The following is a 19903-nucleotide window of genomic DNA, read 5'->3' as shown; positions in this document are numbered from 1 at the left end:
CACAAAGAAAGAGTGACTTTTTTATTCATAAACATGACAAAAGCTCATTTGTTTCCTCAATGTGGATTTAAATCCCAGTTTTCTGTCACTGTGATTTATGATATTACTAAGTTATACCAGTCCATTTATTATGTATTATTACTTTTATCTAGATGTGATGTCAGTTTTATTATATGACATCATGCATGAGGTTATATTTCTGTAGAGGATCAGTTAATGATTACATGGCTTTATTTTTGGAGGACAGTCTGTGCTTTGCTTCCTGCAGCTGATGAAGTCCTTGAGTTTCCATTGTCTTATTATTTTTCTTCTTCTCCCCACTTTCACCTGCTTCCTCCACCAGTTGAGAGCACATGTAAGCCAATAAGGCCCAACCAGCCACCTCCACACTACAGATTTCTCCTGACACCTAATGCCAGTTATGAAATTGGGGGGATAAGTTAATGTGTCACAGTAGCATTGATTTTTCATTTGCTTCTCGCTGCCCCCAGTCCCAGCGCCAGCCGGGGCCTTTCCTTCATGCTTCAGGATGGATTACTCCGGCCCCTGTTGAAACAGAGCCTTGTGGTGTGACAAGGGATCCAATGTGGGTGTTCATGAGAGGTGCCACACCTGATTACAGATGACAGTGTACGACTGTCATCTGCGGTGCCAGGACCGTTCGGATCCAAGATCCTTCACTGCAGCTTTGATGGTTTCAAAGCCTTCCTTAACAGCACCATACAAAAGGTGGGTCTAATTTATTTTCTTTATCTGGTCTATACTGTAAATTGACTGATATTTGAATGTGGTGCCTGTGATGTATAGAACAATAAGGAGGGTCTCTACAGCAGGGATAAAATGAGCGGTACAAGAAATCTGTGCCTGCTCCCTATGAAAGGAAAAATACGCTCACATAACAACAACACGGTGCTCAATGAGCTATGTCCTCAGTTCCATATGAGATTGGTTAATACAAAAGCTTGCTGGTGAAAAACATTGTCCTGCTCCCAGTGACAAAGACAAAGTGCCTGTGTTTGGTGTACACGAGTCAAAGGGACAGGTGACGACAGGGAGGGAGACCAGGGAGGGAATTTGAATTTCACATCTAGGAGGAGGCAGCATGTCATTAAAAACCCTAATTTCAGTGTCAGGTAGACTTACAGGTGATCCATCATCTTGTCAGTAGAATTTTATTTTATTTTCAGAGTTCAAAGCGGCCTTTCCGCGCTTTTTTTTAACTTCAGTTCCAATTAGAGTTAAACAGAATTAACCGAAAAGTCTAGTGCCACGTGTGGTTGAGAGGTAGCTGCTCGCTCAAGCTGATCTAAGGGAAAACTGTTTATAACACGAGTGAATGCAAACCTTTAGCATAAATGGGGACGACACAGAACTCCTTCTGTTATTCAGCTGTATCGCAATTAATACATTTTTATTATCCTTCAAGTTACAATTCCCCTGTTGCATGCACGGCCGCCGCACTGCTCTTCATAGACCACCAGCAAACTGTGTATCAGCAGCCATGAATGCCATTTATTGGTACATTTCTGAATGTTAACGCCTGCCAACTCCAATCTCTCCAAAGGAGGCGTTCAGGAAATAAAATGCATCGGAGGGGACCTGAGAGGAGGACACACGTTAACCCAGATAGACTGTGACAAAACACCATTACCTTCCCCTGTTCACACTCTGACATACAGGACAGCTAGTAGTCCCCTGTCTCTGAGGAATCCATCTGAACGCGACACACTGGCATGCATGGATGTTGACTCCGCAACAGCATCCCTTAAGCAACTAATGACATAATGATATACATAAATCTATGAAAAGGAAAAGTTACTAATGTTTAGTTTACATTACTGCACCAGCATTTTACTTTGCTTGAGGTGAAGCCAATGCTGTATGGTAGCATTGTTATTTATTTTAAACTTTTGCATTGTCATTAGTGAGACAGTTGTTGGGGTGAAGTTAGCATTAGCTGCTTCACATTCTGTAACGTGTAACTTATCTCAACTGATTATGGGCTATACAGTATGTATATTGGAGTTTAAAAAAAGTAATGAATAATAGGGTAAAGTATGTTTCAATATACTATACATCAATGCATCATGTGTAATATCTATTTGGCACCGACTTAAAAAAGTGATTGCAGTTGTACAATATTATTGCATGGATTAGAATACTGTATCAAAGTTCAGTCACATCAAAGGGCGTCCAGTTTGCTCTCCTGCTGTACTTAAGGACTGTACAGTATTCATTGTCCCACTGCCTTCCAACACACAGTCTCCAGTGTGTCGATGCTGAATGGTGACACAGCTCAGATGGATGTGACGCCAGTGGTCCGACCACAGTGTGCTGGTGTCATAACATGGATATATAACCACCGTCGTCCTTACATCAGGCTGACTAAATGGACAAAAATGCCAGGGCAGCAAAAAAGAGGCGAAGAAACCCAGGGCTTCATTAACAGAACCTTCCCAGCATGCTTTGCAATGACAAATGATTGACTTGGAACAATATCTAAGGCGATCAGGATAAAGTACCAGCCATTTCAAGGCTCAGCAAAATTCAAATTCTAATTAGACCTTGCACCACATTCCAAATAAAAATGGGTCCCTAGGTGGTTTACCCTATCAGGTGTCTCTCCCAGACCACTGAAACAAAACGAATAAAGAAAATGATTAAAGCGATAACAAAGGCATAAAATTCAAATTAAAGCAGCATCACATCTGGGATCTGTATGTCACTGCACTGCCGTTCCCACTCTCTCCCTCTGTTTCCCTGGCGCTCTCCAGCGCCTTCACACACACACACGTGTACACACAGCATTCCCTTCATGCTGCATAAGGGCAAACAGGGAAAAAAAAGGCAGAGCAGGAGAGAAAGAGAGCGAAAAAGCAGGGAAATTAAAAGGTAGGGAGCGAGAACGCAAATAGGCTCTCAGCTTTAAGGTTATTAATGACTCCTCAAAAATGTGCGACTTTTCCAATCTCTCTGAGAAGCGCTTGAAGGAGCCTGCAGATGAAGCTGACCTTCACAATGTTCTTTGGTCTTTAGTTAAGAAATTCACTCACCATTATGGCATCATTAGGGAAACAAGGATAAAATTACTCCATGGTTAATGACCTATAGGATCCCCACCAAAATTTGTTTCAGATCTAATAAAACTGAGCTTAACACACTCGAATGAATTATGAGGACTGCTACGCGGGGGTATTAAAATGTGGGGAAATAGATTTTCTGAAGCTAGGAGGACTGGACTTTTCGAATCAGATAGTAGAATGGAATTTTCTGGGCAATAAATTCTACCATGTCTCAATTTCATTTTTTTTTTACCTCAGAATTTTTCAGGCTATGATGGAATCTGTGAGTGGGATGGCCTCTAAAAATTCATTGCCAATTGCCGTCTCCTCCTCTATCCCCTTAAGGTAGATGGATTGATGGATGAATGGCTAAATGGGCAAATAAGTGGAGAAAAGCATAGTCGAACGAAAACTCGATGTATGATGGAAATAAATGATTAGATACACGCACAGATACTTAAATCTCCCAGCAGGCGCCGGGAAAAGATGTGATAAGTGCAGAAATAAAGTGTCTTCAAAAAGTATATAAAAATCGGATTATTTTATGTGTTTTCTCTAACTTGCCTCTAAATTTAGTGCATGCCAAACTGGTCATTAGCATAATGCTGGGGCAGCTGAGAGGACACACAGAAACTCATTAAAGAGGACGACATAAAGCTGCAGGCAACGGTGCCTCAGCAACACGCAGCACATAAACATACATCAAAGTGAACATACTAATACACCTATGAAACTTTATATGAAACGTGAAAAAAGCGGCGTTCTATGAGCAGCTCTGCTTTAGCGCGGCTGCAGCCTGCGAGAAGGGGCTCGTGAGCTAATGGCATTTGCTCTCTTTAAACTTTAATCTTTCCTATTAATTCCCTGCAACTGGAGAATGTGCGAGAGTTAATGTTCCATGAACGTGTTTCTCACTCTGCAATCTCTTCAAGCTAATTACCTTCAGGTGCTAAATGGGGGGAAATTGCAATCCATTTGGAAGGGAGAAATTTCACCTCCCCGTTGCCTATGTAGCGCCGTGGATGCCGTTAAAAAGAAAGAAAATCAAACATAAGACGCTCGGGCCGGAGAACGCGCAATCAAAAAATGGACGCTGTGCGCGGGGCTGTGATTGGCTGCCTCTTCCCAGGTAGCTCTGGGAGAGTAAATGGCTTCCTGTGCTCGCCCGCCTCGCCGCTTATGTCGCAGGTCACTCGGAGGTCAGCAGGTGCCGGCGGTGGACAACGGCGCCGAACAGATGTTTGATTGACGCGGATCACGCAGATTGGCCATCAAAGTTTTCTGATGAGAACGGAGAGGCTCTCGGAACGGCCATCACGAAGGGCGAACGCCGCCGAGACGTGGGGAAGTCAAAATAGGAATTAAAAAGAGATTAAGTTTACGCCACTGATTCACGGCGGCCTGTACGCAACATTAAGTCGCGGGGAGTGACGCGGTATTCGTCAATGACAGGATCAAGTTTACAAATGGCACGCGAGCGGCTTTTTTTTCGGAGTCAATCGCTAATCAGTAACGCAGGATGAACAGGATCGTTGCAGACAAATAGCTCTGATAAGTTTTACCTTTTAAAGGGCCGGCGTGTGGAGGAGGGTTGTGTGGAGAGGAAGTGAGGAGAGATAGGGTCACGGGGGGGAGGGAGGGGGGGTCCGGAGCGTGGAGGGCCACTTTGTCCACCGTTTGATCTTTGCCTTTAGATGACACAGCAGGAAATTAAAGACGAAAGAAGATTCTGGCCACTATCTAATAAACACGGGAGCAAAATGCCCTCATTGCAACATATCCGGTGGAAATGTCTAGGATCCATACGTATGGGCTGCTCCTATCAAAACAACTTTATTTGTTTTTGAACCCATTAAAAAATAAAAAATTAAAAGCTGCCTGTGTGCACATTTGTTTTTCTAACTCATTGCCAATGTCTTTTGATAATACTGCACTGTAATTGTCTTTTTCAAAGCCATTAGATACAGCGTCTGTGCTTAATTCATCACTTTATGAGCGCACTTAAAAGACAAAATTATTTGCGTCGAAAAGAGTCCAACTTCTAATTTAGACCGCTAATGCCAATAGTTTTAACAGCGGGGAGGAGGTGTCCTGATGTATGACGACAAAACAACAGCAACACACATTTTTCCCGGCCATATTTCTTGTGTGCAATAATAAATGAATTAGTGATGGGGAGTACTACAAACAGTCCATATCTTAGACAAACACTCACGCTGACGGCCCGGAGCTCCCACTGTGTTGAGGAATCTCCTACCAGCTTCACTCCCTCCCATTTATCTCAATGGTTTAGAGCAGGAACAAGAGCTCGGGCCTGGGAGGCTGAGGACACATCAAAAGAGAAGCGTCCCAGATAGCTGTGTTTTTCCAGCGCCTTATAAAAAAACACCTACATGCTGGTAACTAAAACCCAAGGAGCAAGATAACTTACTCCATTGCACTCTGTGTGGCCTTTTGCTCGGTCGTTTCATGCAGATGGCTGGAAGGCATAAGTAAACCCACATCCGCTGATGGTTTACTGTGTTTTTTATTTTCTCTGGAGAAATAATAATAAAATGTGCGCCTTACTTTCTCCCCTATCTTCCTAAAATGCCAAAGCTATTTGGTTAAATCATTAGAGGTGTTATGGTCACAGAATGGCTCAGTCGAGAAGCATCCCTGTGTAGTGCTGAAAGGTTATTTTCTTCATGAACACTTGAGGGTCCACTGATCCCTTGTAAGTGTCTGTTGGAAAATGCATTGACATTTTACATGAATGGAAAAACCCTCCTCGATAGACTCTCTTTCATTGCTCTTCAGGTTTCAGGTCATTATACCCGCAATAGGGGACCACTCAACCTAGTTTGGCATTACCTCTGAGAAAACCCTTTAGCTATTTCACTTCGTCCATTCACAAAATTTGGTTTGGAAGCGAGAGATATAAACCTCTGACCTGGAAGCGGGTGTAAACATGTGTAGGTGTTTGTTTGACGAGCATCAGTGACTGCTGCTTTAAGTTTAACAATTATGTTTCAGCTTCTATTACAGCACATAACATTTGGCAGAATACGTTTGATGCCTGAGTTTGCTAAAATATTTTCCAACTACAATTTTCTAAATATTGAAATTGAAAAAGCGTCATTCATTTAGAATTTTGACATTCAAACGAACTCTTTTATCTTCACTTTTATAAAACAATTCAACATACAATAAAAACATTTGTTTTATTTGTACACGTGTTCGAAAGTGTTTGTTGTGTTATTGTTGTGTTGAACTGTATTATAAGTTTGTATTTTTGTGTACTGTAAGGACTTTAAATTATAAATACGATGACTTGATGATTTTTTGGTGAATTGGTTTTATAACTATAACTGTAAGCTGGCTTATAGCAATATTATTACATTGCATTATATCCTACAGGTGTTATTGTGTCCACCCCGTTTAAATAAATTCAGCACATGATTAAATAAAAAGTCAAGACAAAGTTTCTCTGATCCGTCATGGGCACCAATCTACATAGACAAGTCAATTCAATGCAAATGTTGAATCTACCATGACTTGTAAAAGCTTTTGCGATTTCAGTGAAAACAGGGTTGACATCATTTGGAAAGGTAGACTTGCCATTTCACGCACCAGTATCCCAGCAATCCGTAAAGACCTAGAGACATTCCTCGACAGGATTAGAATTTTTACAATCACCAGGAAAATGACTTCAGAGCCAAAAATATCCTATCTGCTGTTTTACTTGGCTCCCAAATTTTGATGTTAACTGTCCATATTCACTCTGTTAACATTAATAAGTAATTTTATTAGTATAGCTTTAGGGATATGGCCATTTACAGGATTACTATATAGATTATGCTAAATATGAATAAATAATACCCATTAAAATAAATATAATTCAGGTGCCGAGCAGCAGTAGAGAAATAGGACACAGCGATGGTCAGAGACTGTATGGATAGTAGGTGGCCAGGCATCCGAGCCCAGTCAGGCTGAGTCGGTTCACACTGATAACGTAGGTAATGGTGTTTCTGGAAGAGTGAGGCCAGATGAAACACACCACACTGACAGATACCACGGGCACACTGGCCCCTTCTGTTGGAAAAATTCATTTTTTCCAGCGGGAAGCCATGAATGCTCGGGCTAAATCCAAATCCGGTTTTCCGCACTTTATCAGCGTGTGGCCCACCAAGTGGTGAGATGGCGGGGGGGGGGGGGGGGGGGGGGGGGGGGGGTTGAGGGTGGAAAGCGGGGGAGGGGGGGGGGTGCATGATCCACTCAGCCGAGACTCTCCACTTTAATCCAATTTACAGCCTCCCCCAGCAAAAGATAATTACAACCCTTAAACCAGCTAGGAGAGGGGTAGAAAGAAAAGGCCTCACTCACCCAAACTGTGCCCCTGGCCCCCGAAGTCTCCACCTAGAAAAAGACAAGGGGGGTCTGTTAGCAGGACTTAAGCAAAGGCATTGTGACAAACTAAGAGTGTGTGTAGCTAATGAGGCAAAGTGATTTTTTCCAGCAAATGGATGCCTGCTGGGCAGCAGTAGAATATACCCCAGGACATCTTTGCTTGCTGATGTTCACCACAGATGTAGGGGAGGTGTATTTTAGGTTGGTATTTCAATAAGTGTGTGTGTATACTTCATGAATCACTACTTCTACGACACATTTGCAAAAAAAAAAGACATTTTGTTGTTTTAATTTCATGAAAACTATTTGAAATAAAGAAACAATAGAATAAAGTTTGGGGATGTGGGATGATTTTAATTCTATCAATTTTGTTGTTGTCACCACTAAATAATTCAACTGTTTATTGAAATACTTTGACAAATTCCCACTAGCGCCTTCCTGCACAGCATCTTTGCCACAGCTATTTGAAGTGTGAATGAAGGAATGGGGTTAAGTTTAGTCAAAGAATGTGAAGAAATAATAATGAAGGGGCTCACAGGGGAGCGGAAACGGTGGCCAGTCCTAATTAATAGAAAGAGAGACACTCCCAAAGTCTCCCATTCACAAGTGCACAATGGAGTTCTCCACCAAGCAGAACCTGGAATGGAATATGGGAGGAGTGAATGGAGACGGGGTAAAAAAACAGGGGGACAGACCCCGAGCCCTCATTCTGTTTGCACCCGTCTCTCTTATTGTGTTTCCATTTTATAGCACCAGCCCCAGGCTTGTGGTCCTATAGTCCGCGTTCCATTCAGCGGAACCGTGTTCAGAGAATCCCACTGGTTAGTTTTGTAAATACGGGTCCAAGCCGTGCGTGTGAAAGGATGGCGCATTTCCAGAACCTCCATCCTCCCGTCCTTTTAAACGCTTGTTCCATCCTCTCCCCACCCTATTGCTCCCTCCCCCGTGCAATCTCCCCCTCTGTCAGGTGGCTGGAGTCAAGAGCTCCGGTAGCCTATAGAGAGAAGGGGGCTTATTTTGCCACAAGTCAAGTCGAGAAGGGGAGGGGTTTGTGAGGGGCAACAGGAGAAGTGTGGACCCACCTGCCACTGATTATCCTCCCAGTTAGAGGGTTTAGTCTTGACCCCTGAACTTCAGAGCTGCCCCACACCACTAATCTGTTAATTAACCGAGAAATACCCTGGAAAAACTTTGAAGCGCCACAGTGTGCATGTGTGTGTGTGTGTGTGTGTGGTTGTGCACCAGTGTGTTAAGGGAAGAGACAACAAGAGCAAGAGAAAAGAGAGAGCGGTTACTGTGTTCAAACCTGGCACTTTGTCCAGTCACAATTTGAATTCTTACGCCGATGATGTGAACCTTGTAAACATTGTAGTTGGTAAAATGTGTTTTTATTTATTTTTCTAGCTTTGTGCACAGCTGGTGCTTCCACAACACATCATAGACATGATTATGTTTAATGAAGGATCTTCGTCTATAAACCTGCCACACCTGAAAACAAGGATTTATGAAAGCATGTACATATTTAAAGCAGATGAGAGGTGGAGTCGCCGTGCCACACTTCTGGCATATGGGCTGTAAAGTTTTTAAGTTAATTTCTGATGCATTATTCTTCACCATAATGACTCCATAACACTAATATAATAAGTAATATTTTTTCTTGGTTGATGAGACGCACCTGTTAGCCCCGCTGTAAACAAACAAAAATCTCTGCTTTGACTGGCGAGGCAGCTGATAAGTGGGGCAACAAAGTCAATTAGTTCTGTGTTTATTAGTATGTGACAGGTGCTGGGTCATGCAGATTAACTCACAACCCTTGGAGGGATGGGACAACAATAATGGTGAAACATGTCCGGCCGACCAGAAAGTAAAGGTAGCAAAAAGAACATACCAAAGCCTGCTCAATTAATTATGTGGATTAATGAAGTTCTGCTTGATTAAATGCTGGTGGCATTAAAACGCCTATTTTTTCTCCTCAATGTGACACAATGGACACTCTTACATAAATAATGAAATCCTTCATGGTCACAGCAACCAGCACATCCTGTTATAAAACACTCCTCCTCCGACTCGCAATTGATTAATTAAGGCTATTGCCCTTAATTATCCAATCACAGGTTTCATTCAAGTTTGACCTCTAACCTTCAACCTTGCCTGAGTGGAACGCTATTGATTAAAGGGAATGGCTTCTCGGCTACTGAAAACAGCATTACCTTTAAAATAGTAGCTGACAGAGTGTCTTTCCATTGACCCCGGAGAGCTGTTGTACAGATTGTTTTTGTACCCTTCAGGTGCAATGAGCAGTTCAGACATCAAACTGCAGCCATTTAGACAACGATTACATTAAATAATTGTCAAAATAAAGTGAGGGATCAATAGCAGTCACTGTTCTCTGAAAACCACTGATGCAAAAAGTTACCCGTTGTGTATTTCAGACGCCATAATAACCTTATTATCACTTTCAATAAACTAATGAATGACTTCCACTTCATGACTTTATGTGGATATGTGTGTTTTGCATTGTTTGGTTATTGCCTTTTTTTCTGTTTATGATAAATGATCTTTCTCCTTTCGTGACAAATTTAGCATGTAATGTTTGCAAATACAATTACAGTAAAACAGATCTCCACATTAATAACCAGCGCATCAACAAAATGCACCAGTCAGTGGTTTGTGTTATCGTGACCTAAAGCTGCTCACTTGTCAGTGCAGTGAAGTTGTGCCGGCATAATGAGCTGCGGCTGTAATGAGCTACCATCTAAACCGTGGTCGGCCCCTGGATGTTGTCTTTATCGCAACACTTTGATCCTATTAATAACCAGCCCTGTCCTGGTTTCTACTGTTCACTTCGCAAATCTACCATTTCTGTTTAGTCATTTTGTGCCTGATGGATCAAAATGTAAATCGATAATGTCACCAAGGGCGAATAATGTGCTTTTCCTTTGTCGGTTATTATTAAAATAATGCCTTTGTGGTGCTTTTCCTTGCCATGACTCCTTCATCGCCAAGGGGCCCGACTGTAAACAGAATTAAGGTGTTAATATTTAACCAAGCAAAGTCGTCACTTAAACTCCAAAGTGTAAAGTGGGATCTGCCCTGCGCCTTTTGTGCAGATGATTAACCAGAAGTCACGTTTGTCCTTGTTCACTATAGTTTTTAAGAATACATTCAACATGTGACCAAACTATCAGTTTTCCCGCACCGCTTGAATGTGAAGTGCAGGGATTCCAGCGGAAAGAAATCCCCCTGGCAGAATCCGAAACGCTACTGATGTGTCAACATATCAAATAACCATTGTGAAATGCCATGGCTGCATTCGCTCCTTGTTTTGGTGCTTGTTGAACAAGGCGGCGTGGGATTGCTCTCCCTCACCCTGTGGTCTGTCCTCTAGGGTGCAAGGAATCTGAGTCACTCACTGCACATCAGGCTTCCCCCCTGGGGGCCCTGGCACCGGCAGAGGCAGGTTAACAAACTGTAAAGGCTTCAACTGAGCAGCACACAAACTGTTTTCTCTCCACAAAGGGGCCGGCTCCAGCAAATGTCATAAGCCTATAATGAGATAGCTGATCTCGGTAGTAAAGAAGAAAAGAAAAGAAAAATGCTTCCCCTCTCCAGTCACCGGCTATTAGAGTCAGTGAGAGTAAAAGGGGGAAGCTTCCCTATTTTCTTAGAAGCCCTCAGAGGCCGGCCAACATGACAATGCTGGTCAATTAATTGGTGAAAAAGTGAAAATCCAATTAATGTGTATCAAGCTGGCAGTTTTGCATGATGATGGCTCATTAGGAGACCAAGCTGAGGGTGGCAGAGTCGATGGGTGGAGGGGCCTAAACCCCACTCATTAAAGCTCTGTCTTTCTCAGTGGGGTTTTGGGGACTGGCTTATTTATGCAACAGGTTCTAAACAAAACCCCAATGTACCGCTCATTTAGTAGGTTTGAAACTGATGAATTCCTAAATGCGTGGGTGGGGACTCGCGGCTTCTCCGGCCAAACTCAGGCGCTCTGAGTGTTAGTGTAATCACCCGACATGCGGCCGTGCAAACGTAGGGTCCAGCGCCAGGAGAACAAGTACTGCATGTACTGTGTATGCAGTACTTTATATATTTTACGCTCAACATGCTTCATATACACACACGTTATATTCGTTCTCGTCTTTATTACCTCTCAGACTACATTTACTTTTGTGGTATTTGTCAAACCGGCATCAAAACGCATAATTGTTCCATTAAGTAACATTCACACACAGCAGTAATGGGCCCATCAGCGCATCACACAAGCACATAATGGCGCACTCTCGGCCGCTCCTGGACGCTGACAAAATAAAGAATGTGCCCCCGTTCCCTCGCAGCCAGCCCGCGTTTGTGCAGCCCCTGCCTCTATGTGTAAGATTAATACCGTTGCCACACTCTCATAGAATAATGTCACTTTAATCTTGTTTGGGGCGAAATTCGAAGTGGAGTGTGTCTACTTGTTTCCTGAGATTACTTCATCTTTCTCTCGGCAGCGGTGTGTGACTCTGCCGCCTGCTGTCCCCTGGCGTTGGATGTCCCATTACCCTTCACACGCCGCAACTTTCTGCTGTTTGCACAACACTGGCCACAGGAGCCAACAGGAGGCCGCTGTACTATTGATGCTTTTAGCTTTTCTTTACTACTGCCGAGATCATTTGTGCTGCGTGCAGCCTGCTATGGACGACTGTTGCCAGTGGCAGAGGTAACAATGGCTGTTGTGGAAATTTCTGGTGCTCTAAAATGTTTTACACTGGCTCCCAGTGCGTCTGCGTCTCCTTTGGTTTTACACTTTAAAGCCTCAGTTGTTTTGACCGCAGGTGGAACCGGTTTAGGAATTGATCATACATTATTAACCGACAACAAAGAGAATTTAAACGCATTATTATTTCAAAAGCAGATTTTCCTCTTTGTAGCCAATCCAAATAGGCTTTTTACGCCTATGAAGCTTAGTGATTTGCATTTTTGCATCTCGTCCTATAATTTCCTATAAGCATCGCCGCGCTGACGCTCCTCCACTGTGTTGACCCCATGTTTCTGTGTGAGTGAGCTGCAGCGTGTCAGCTATAAATCTCTAATGAGGCTTGATGTTAACGCCACAATAGAAACCACATAAATTCCTCACATCTTTAACACACACACACACACATGCATGTGCACACAAACACAACCTGTGCTCCAGCAGCAGTTGTCCTCAATGTGTTTATTCCTCCTTGTTTATTAATCGTGTTCATAAGGTCTTTAAAACCTGTAAATAACGAATCTGACTCGACCAATATTAGTTAATATGTTTATGTTTAATAAAATCTGAATTTCAGTGTCAGCTAATGGCCAGCGCTCTGCGTCTTCGTTTTGTCTGAGGCACGTGTGGTGCTGTTTGGAGGAGCAGTGTTTTTCCCCTCACTTCCTAATAATCTATTCTGTTCAGTCAACTGCATACGTTGACAAATGTTTCTAGCATTAGGTATTTACCCGGTGAAAGGTAATAGATGCAAGGGTTTAAAAACGCCTGCTGCAAGAAACAGCAAAGACACTGGCAAAAAAAAAAATCACAATGGGAAACATTAGTTTCATCTGTTTGCACCTCTTCTCTAGAAAAAGATAGAAGAGAGGCTTTTTTTGCTTGTTGTATTTAAGCCTAGTATTTTTCCTATTTTGTGAAAAGGAGCAGATCTGCTGCTTGGATTTACTCTTATGTGTCAAAAGCTGCACTGAGGTTGATTCATTCACACTGCGTTTAAGAGCCAACTAATGCAGTGCAACTCGTGGAGTAAAGGAGAGCTGGGCTGCAGCTTTCAGTGTTTCTGATCTGTTGATTGGCTTTCGCTTAGTAATTTCTTTTACATGTCTTTTTTTGACATTTATTGTGGTGCAGCTTGGTCCTGGAAGGCAATGAAAGCTGTGACAATGCATTAAGGAGGCTGCTTATTTCAACTCAACTCCACCTATTTACCTCACTCCCTCCGTTCTCCCAGTCTTCCCCCTCTCTCTCTCTCCCTTTGATGCTGTTAACGCCACGTCCACTCCTTCATGTTCCTATCTCACATTTCTTTCAATTATTTCTTGCATTCGCTGCCTCTTGCAAACACACGAAACACTGTTGCTGATTGAGTTCGTAACTTGAAAATATGACGATGAAAGGAAAATTGTGTCAGTGCTGAGAAACATGAGATTAGGCTTTTGTTCATCTGCTCTTGAAAAATTCCCACTATGTATCTGATGTACAGTTGCTGAAATAACTAAATAACAGTGAGCTTCTGCCTGTGAAAGAGGATTTACTGATAATGTTTATATACTGTACACACTGTCTACCTAGAATATATTTAAAGGTTTAATTTAAAGCTACTTATTGATTCCCTGACATTTGACTTTGTCATTTTATAAAAACCTGAAAATAACTCTTAAATAGGAATTTCCTATCAGGACACCACACATCCACTGCTGACAGGCGGATTTAAATGAACAAAACACCTTCAAGAACAGAGTTAAGAATCTGTTGGTGTTGAACACGCGTACTCTGAGCTTGGATTAATGGATAACTCCAGTGAGAGACGCCTCTGTTCTTAGGCAAGGCAAAATGACCACAGGCAGCCAAAGAATTTGGTGGTCAGTAACTGTGGCTGTTTCCCATACATATATTATTATAGCAATAGCAGCGGTGGTGATTGAATTTCTGACCTTTTGTTGAAATGGGAATGGGGAGGGGTGCATTTCAATTTTTGTTGTGTCATTCATGTCTTAAAATAACTACAGGGATGAAAGATCATGGCTTGATTCAATTACTGTGCTGTGTAAAGGCTAAAGAGTACTGTATTCTACACGGACCCTCGCTTGTACATATCTGGGGTAAATATAGACGATGACTCCACTGACTTTAAATGGATTGAAATAGGTTAGGAGAGCGCTCACAGAGTTGCTCTCCGAAGCCGAGGAATCTACAGGAATAAAACACAAACCAAGCAAAATTAACAGGTAATAAAACCAGATCTTTTATTATCTAATATATTATTTTGGCTTCAGTATAATTCTCCATACGACAGACATGATACTAGACTCAAACCACACAATCCAACCAAAAGCCCAGAAACTAGAAACCGCCAAACTTGCAAACTTTGGTGTTAGAACCTGGCCGGCGCTGCCAATCAATAGTAAAGTTCACATTAAAAACTGCTGACAGCTGTGGGAGAGAGTTCCCACTTTCATCTAGCGCTGTCTGGCCCCTCCAGCTAACCTCACCATCACCCTCTCCCTTCGCAGACCTGCTCTCTTTATTAATCTTTGTCGCATCCCACAGCTCGACCCAGAGAAGCGGCCCCAGCCACGTTTTCACTTATCACCAAACTTTTGACTCATTTCATTTCACTTTTTTTTTTTTTTTGAAAGAGCTCTTCATTTGATAGCCTTGAACCCAGGCCCCTCCGCTCCCGCAGAGGAGCCCACCCAGCAGCTCTGTCTCTATATCAACCTGTTTGCTGAAAGACGGAAAACAAGCTGAGAAAATGAGGTGAGTAGATCAGCACAATGGAGAATAAAGGAACTCCTTTATTCTTAGCATTTACTGTACCTTTCAATTCTTCCTGTTAAATTTGCAAATCAGAAAACCTTTTATATATTATAAAAGATGTATTATATATCGTAAAACGTCTGTAATAAAACAGGTAATGCAAAGATTTGAAGATTTTATTGTTGGTGTGTCTGTTAAACGTTGGTCCTTTGTTCCTTTCTGCTGTTTTCTTAGTTGTGAGGGTCTCAGTGGCTCGGAGGTGAACTGTCTCTGGGTAATGAAGGCCTCTGCTGCCCCTTAGGGGTGGATGAAAAAATCTATTTGAAAAATCCAACCAACAACGGAGGGAAAGTTGTATTTATGAATAACGTGTATTTCTAATATCATGTAAAAGTAAAATTGCAAAAACAGTTTTTAGTTTGACTTATTTATTGAGTGTGTGAGTGAAAGTGGTTCGAGCTCTTCCATCAGCTCTCAGCCTGTGTGTGCGTGGCCGGTCTAATCCCATTAGCGTGGCTGATCCTGGGCCTCAGGACCTGTTGTGTCTCTATCAAACCTGCTTTATGCTTTGTCTGCTGAACTCCGCTGGGTTTGGTCACCAGCAGCAGTAAGCAGTCTTGTTTATAGGCTGTAATAGGACCGAAGCACAATGCGCGGGGGCATGTTACACACACACAGTCACAGTTCAAAACGCCAACTTGTCTGAATTGTGGGAGAAACAATGTTTTGTTTTGATTTTTTTTTTAAATGTAGGTTTGGATGTGAAGTTGATTATTGTTAGTTTGTTCATGAGATAATATTATATTGATTTGCATGGTGCTTCCTATGAAAACTTAAATAACACAAGATGATAATCTAATATGTGCATTCGTGAGTCAAAGGGATGAGGATTATGTAGAAAATGATCATGGAATAAGCAGAGGCGTTTGGCAGAACTCTTGAAGCGACAGCGTCCACGACACCAAAACAAACACAGTCCCACAAAAGCATTTTACAACTCACACTTGAGGGGCCTAAAAAAGGGGTATTAAAACAGGAGTTAGCATCATTTGCTTTTTTCCTTCCACAGGTTCTTGTTTCAGCAGTTGGCCTCAGTGTTTGTCTTCCCCATTTTGTGTAACAGGAGAACGCGGCGTTTTTCGACTTTTAGGGGAGAGACAGTGACTACACTGAGGGCCAGGAGGAAGTATACGTGATGTCAATATATCCTACGGTGTTAAGTTGCTTTTTGTGGGTATTAATACGTGCACTTAACCTTAAATGCCCGGCCACAGGCCCGTTGGGCTTGTTACCTAAGAAATATGTCTCCTTTTCTTCTTTTTTGGTGAGGTTCCCCTGAAACTTGTCAAGGAGACAATGTGGAAGGAAGTAAGAGATAAAGTTGCCGGCTTTCTTTCTGTGTGGTGTTTATTTGCTGTGTCAAGGATTGAGAGATTACACCGTTTCTACGCAGTGAAGGAGGAATCTGGTCAAGCATTTCCTCGGGCTAAAAACATCACTTGAAGAGGCGAAGGAGGATTACTGACACCGGCATTAAGAGCAAAATCCTGACTTGAACCCATTTGCTGCTGGTAAGGAGTCATCATCAATCATTTGTTTTCAGTGTGAAAAGCTCTTGTAGGGTCTTTATTTTGTGCAGGAGGTCCTGTACAGTATTCAGTGATGTCTCGGTTGTGGTGGCACTCAGTTTGTTATTGCAGCGTTAAAATGGGAATGATTAGACTAAACTTTAGCGACAATTTACAAAATGCACCATCATTATGTTATTTTTATTGCAACTAGAATAAATCCAAATATCTTTTATTTACAAGAAAATTATTTGTTAATGTTCTCTAACGATAAATCTAGGTTTTTGAGCCAAATATAGAATATGGATGTGTGCACAAAAATACATATTGCTAAACATTACTAAATATGAGTTATTATATGCATTTCAGCTCTCTTTATGTTACCTGGCCTTTGTATTCTCTCTCCAGACATGCACTCAGAGGCAGTGGAGATGGTAACACTAACCCTTACGCTGTCAGCGGTGTGATTGATCACCAGCAGATAAACATCAGATTGGCGAGAGAACAGGACAGACATTGATCCCCAGAGGAAGAGAGGACTTGTCACACGCCAGCATACACAAACCTCTGTGAAACATCTGTCAAAATACCACAATGACAGAGAACTGTAACTCTGTGACTAACATGGGAACCCGCAGACAGCTGTCAGCTGCTTTGGATGCTGGTTGATGACCACAGACTAGAGCTCTCACGTTACTTAACTCAGAGGCGCTGCCCTAATAGCGAAAAGTTTGAGTCGTACACAAACGTACGCCTCAACTAATCCGTGCGAAATCGTCCAAATCTGATAAAGTACAACCTCAGCCCAAGAAACATATTGGACGTCCCCTCCAGCACAGCAGAGAGAAATCCTTGTGCCTTAAGGATCCCCAAAGATGGACAAGGTTGAAATATTGATATTATTTTGGCTGCCATAAAATATGAGAACAGAAATGAACATAAATGTGTGAGTCTGTACAGAACGCCTGGTCTCGCTGGTCACATGGAACTCTCTCACCTGGCTGGGCCCCGAATGTGTTTCTCCTGTCATTAGCCACAGACCTCATGCGATGCCACTTAAGAACAGAAGAAAGAGGAAAAGGAAAATGAATGAGAAGTGAATGGTCCACCTGACAAAAGGGGGCCAGTCTTGCGTCGACAGGAAGAGAAGCATTAGCGCCCTTTATGTGCGCGGCGGCGGATTTCTGTGTGCTACACTGTCAGTGTGGTTTCCCCTTAATTAAAACAGTCACAAGTTTCATTGAGCGGTGAATCAAAGGGTGGCTACACCAAAAAGCTGATTCAACTCTGTAACCTTCAGTGTGTGTGTGTGTGTGTGTGTGTGTGTGTGTGTGTGTGTGTGTGTGTGTGTGTGTGTGTGTGTGTGTGTGTGTGTGTGTGTGTGTGCAGGGATGGAGGGGATTTAGCCTGTGCCCATTCCCATGGCCAGTCACTCAGAGTCGGTCATTACAGTCCTGCCTGGAGATGAAAACACAGCGATTAAGAGGCGCTCGGAGGAAAACATGGCCGTTTATAAAGCGCCTCCCCTCAACCTTGTGTCTGGGCCACAGACATCAATACATGTTTATCCCTTTATCAGTCTTATTTGCAGTTTGTCTGAGTTACTGTACATAAATAGAGTATTTTTGATATTCAGCATTCTCCTGAATAACTTGGTCACATATTTACCAGCTCCTCCGATGACAGACCCAGCGTCTCTCAAAGGAATGATCCACACAGACAATAGCGACGGAAGGTAAACCACCATCAGGACCTCCTCTCTGCTCTGCAGCCTTGTCATTCTTGGTCTCTGTATCAGTTGAGGAGCCCGTCCTGACCCCTAATGACCTAATGACCCAACATTTTCCACACCATTTAATTTCCCTGACGGTGGAGGGACGAGCCCGCACCGATGATGATCCCGTCATCAATTATGAATCATCCAAGGTTTTGGATAATTTAAAATGTGACATTATTTTTTCACTCCTACCACAACACAAGCCCTGGGTTTTGTCATGGCAGGGTGGGATTCCCCTCTCGTGTTCCCTGCGGAGGACAGTCAAAGAAAATGGAGCTGATGCATAATGCACACAGGATATATAATGGCAGAAATTGCTAATCATAGCTCATGCAACTTGAGAAGGCTGGAACGGAGTGAGTGACAGGAGAGAAAACACGGGATAAGGTAACAGCCATGTGTATAGACTCAATGGGCTCAATGTGGCCCCACGATAATGGAGTGAAGGTATCAGTCAGACGGAGGTGCAGCGGGCAGCGCTGGGAGGAAAGCGTGATGATGGTTAACGCGGTTTGGACCAATGAAGGCACATAAACCAGAGGCGAGTGAATAAAACCTGAAATGCAACTGTCATTTTGGAAACATTACACGTCTGGACCGAAGCCAGCGTTTTGGAGCTCGCCTGATAAAATGTTAATGAAGACGACGGCGACGGCGACGTGGGATGGCATTGTCTGCGGCGGCTGACGTTCCCGGGGTGCCGTTTAATCCCCCACGCTGGCACCTCGCATAGACCCTTCCCGTGGGGCCACGCGCCTGGAAGCGTTCAGCACCTTTTGTTTCACGTCAGACTAACATAACCTGGACGCCTCTATGAAGTCCACCGGCAGATTAAGAAGTGAATGGGAGGGCGTGGGATTACTTAGTGGGTGGCAAATATCAAATCATATCGATTTCCGTCCATGTGATATATTACATTTCTTCTCATCTTTTAAATCACAAGGCGGATTCTCTGTATCTTAGACACTGATACATGCGTTCTTGAAAATAAATATAGCTAATTGTGCAAAATGATGTACTGTAAGCCTGCATGGATCTTGTTTTTCTCTTCTCTTCCTTTTAAATGAATTAAAATATTATTTGCTGTTTTGCTTCACTTCCTACAGGTATTTCTGTATCTTGATTGGCAAATGGTAAACTAGACAGTTTTCCCTACACTCACTAACAGTGAAATAGTCCCGATGACTGTGAGCAACTTGTTTGTGCTGCCCCCAAGTGGAAGAAGAAATAAATTAACCCCCAAACTATCAAACTTTGTAGTAAATTGGTAGATTGCTGTACTTAATTATCACTTCACTTATTAAAATAATAGACTTCTGTTTAACATGTGTTGCACTCATCTGCAAAACCTTGCTAACAAGCTATAAGGAAATAACATGCAAACACAGAAATGGGGAAATTCCAAGAATTCCTAATTCCTGAAGTTGAGGATAAACAGTAAGTTCAAGATCTACATCCAATCCAAATGTACCTAACAAATGAAGCTCCGTACAGATGCTGCTGGTGGTGGAGGTATCGTTCTAAAAGTTGGGGTTACTCAGCGGTGAGCGCCTGTGCCGTTTGCTCTGTCACAGTGACTGAGTGTCCGTCTGACAGGTGC

At 42.7% G+C, this 19903-nt stretch overlaps 1 long non-coding RNA gene across 3 annotated transcripts in view; it reads left to right on the top strand.

Moving 5' to 3' along the window:
- The window catches only part of LOC114870436 (uncharacterized), a 128918-nt gene extending 111136 nt beyond the window's left edge, over nt 1-17782 (top strand). Inside the window, exons 4-7 of one of the 3 annotated variants that reach the window (XR_008692538.1) lie at nt 492-729; nt 14838-14958; nt 16412-16529; nt 16935-17782. This is a non-coding gene — a long non-coding RNA (uncharacterized LOC114870436). Of the gene's footprint in view, nt 1-491; nt 730-1564; nt 4644-14837; nt 16319-16411; nt 16530-16934 lie in introns of those variants that run through there. The other 2 variants (XR_008692537.1, XR_008692539.1) reach the window with 2 other exon arrangements.
- Nucleotides 17783-19903: the final 2121 nt, after the last annotated feature.

The sequence above is a fragment of the Betta splendens genome, chromosome 15 (genome assembly GCF_900634795.4).
Source record: "Betta splendens chromosome 15, fBetSpl5.4, whole genome shotgun sequence".
Taxonomy (NCBI): domain Eukaryota; kingdom Metazoa; phylum Chordata; class Actinopteri; order Anabantiformes; family Osphronemidae; genus Betta; species Betta splendens.
This window is presented reverse-complemented; position numbering and strand designations above follow the sequence as displayed.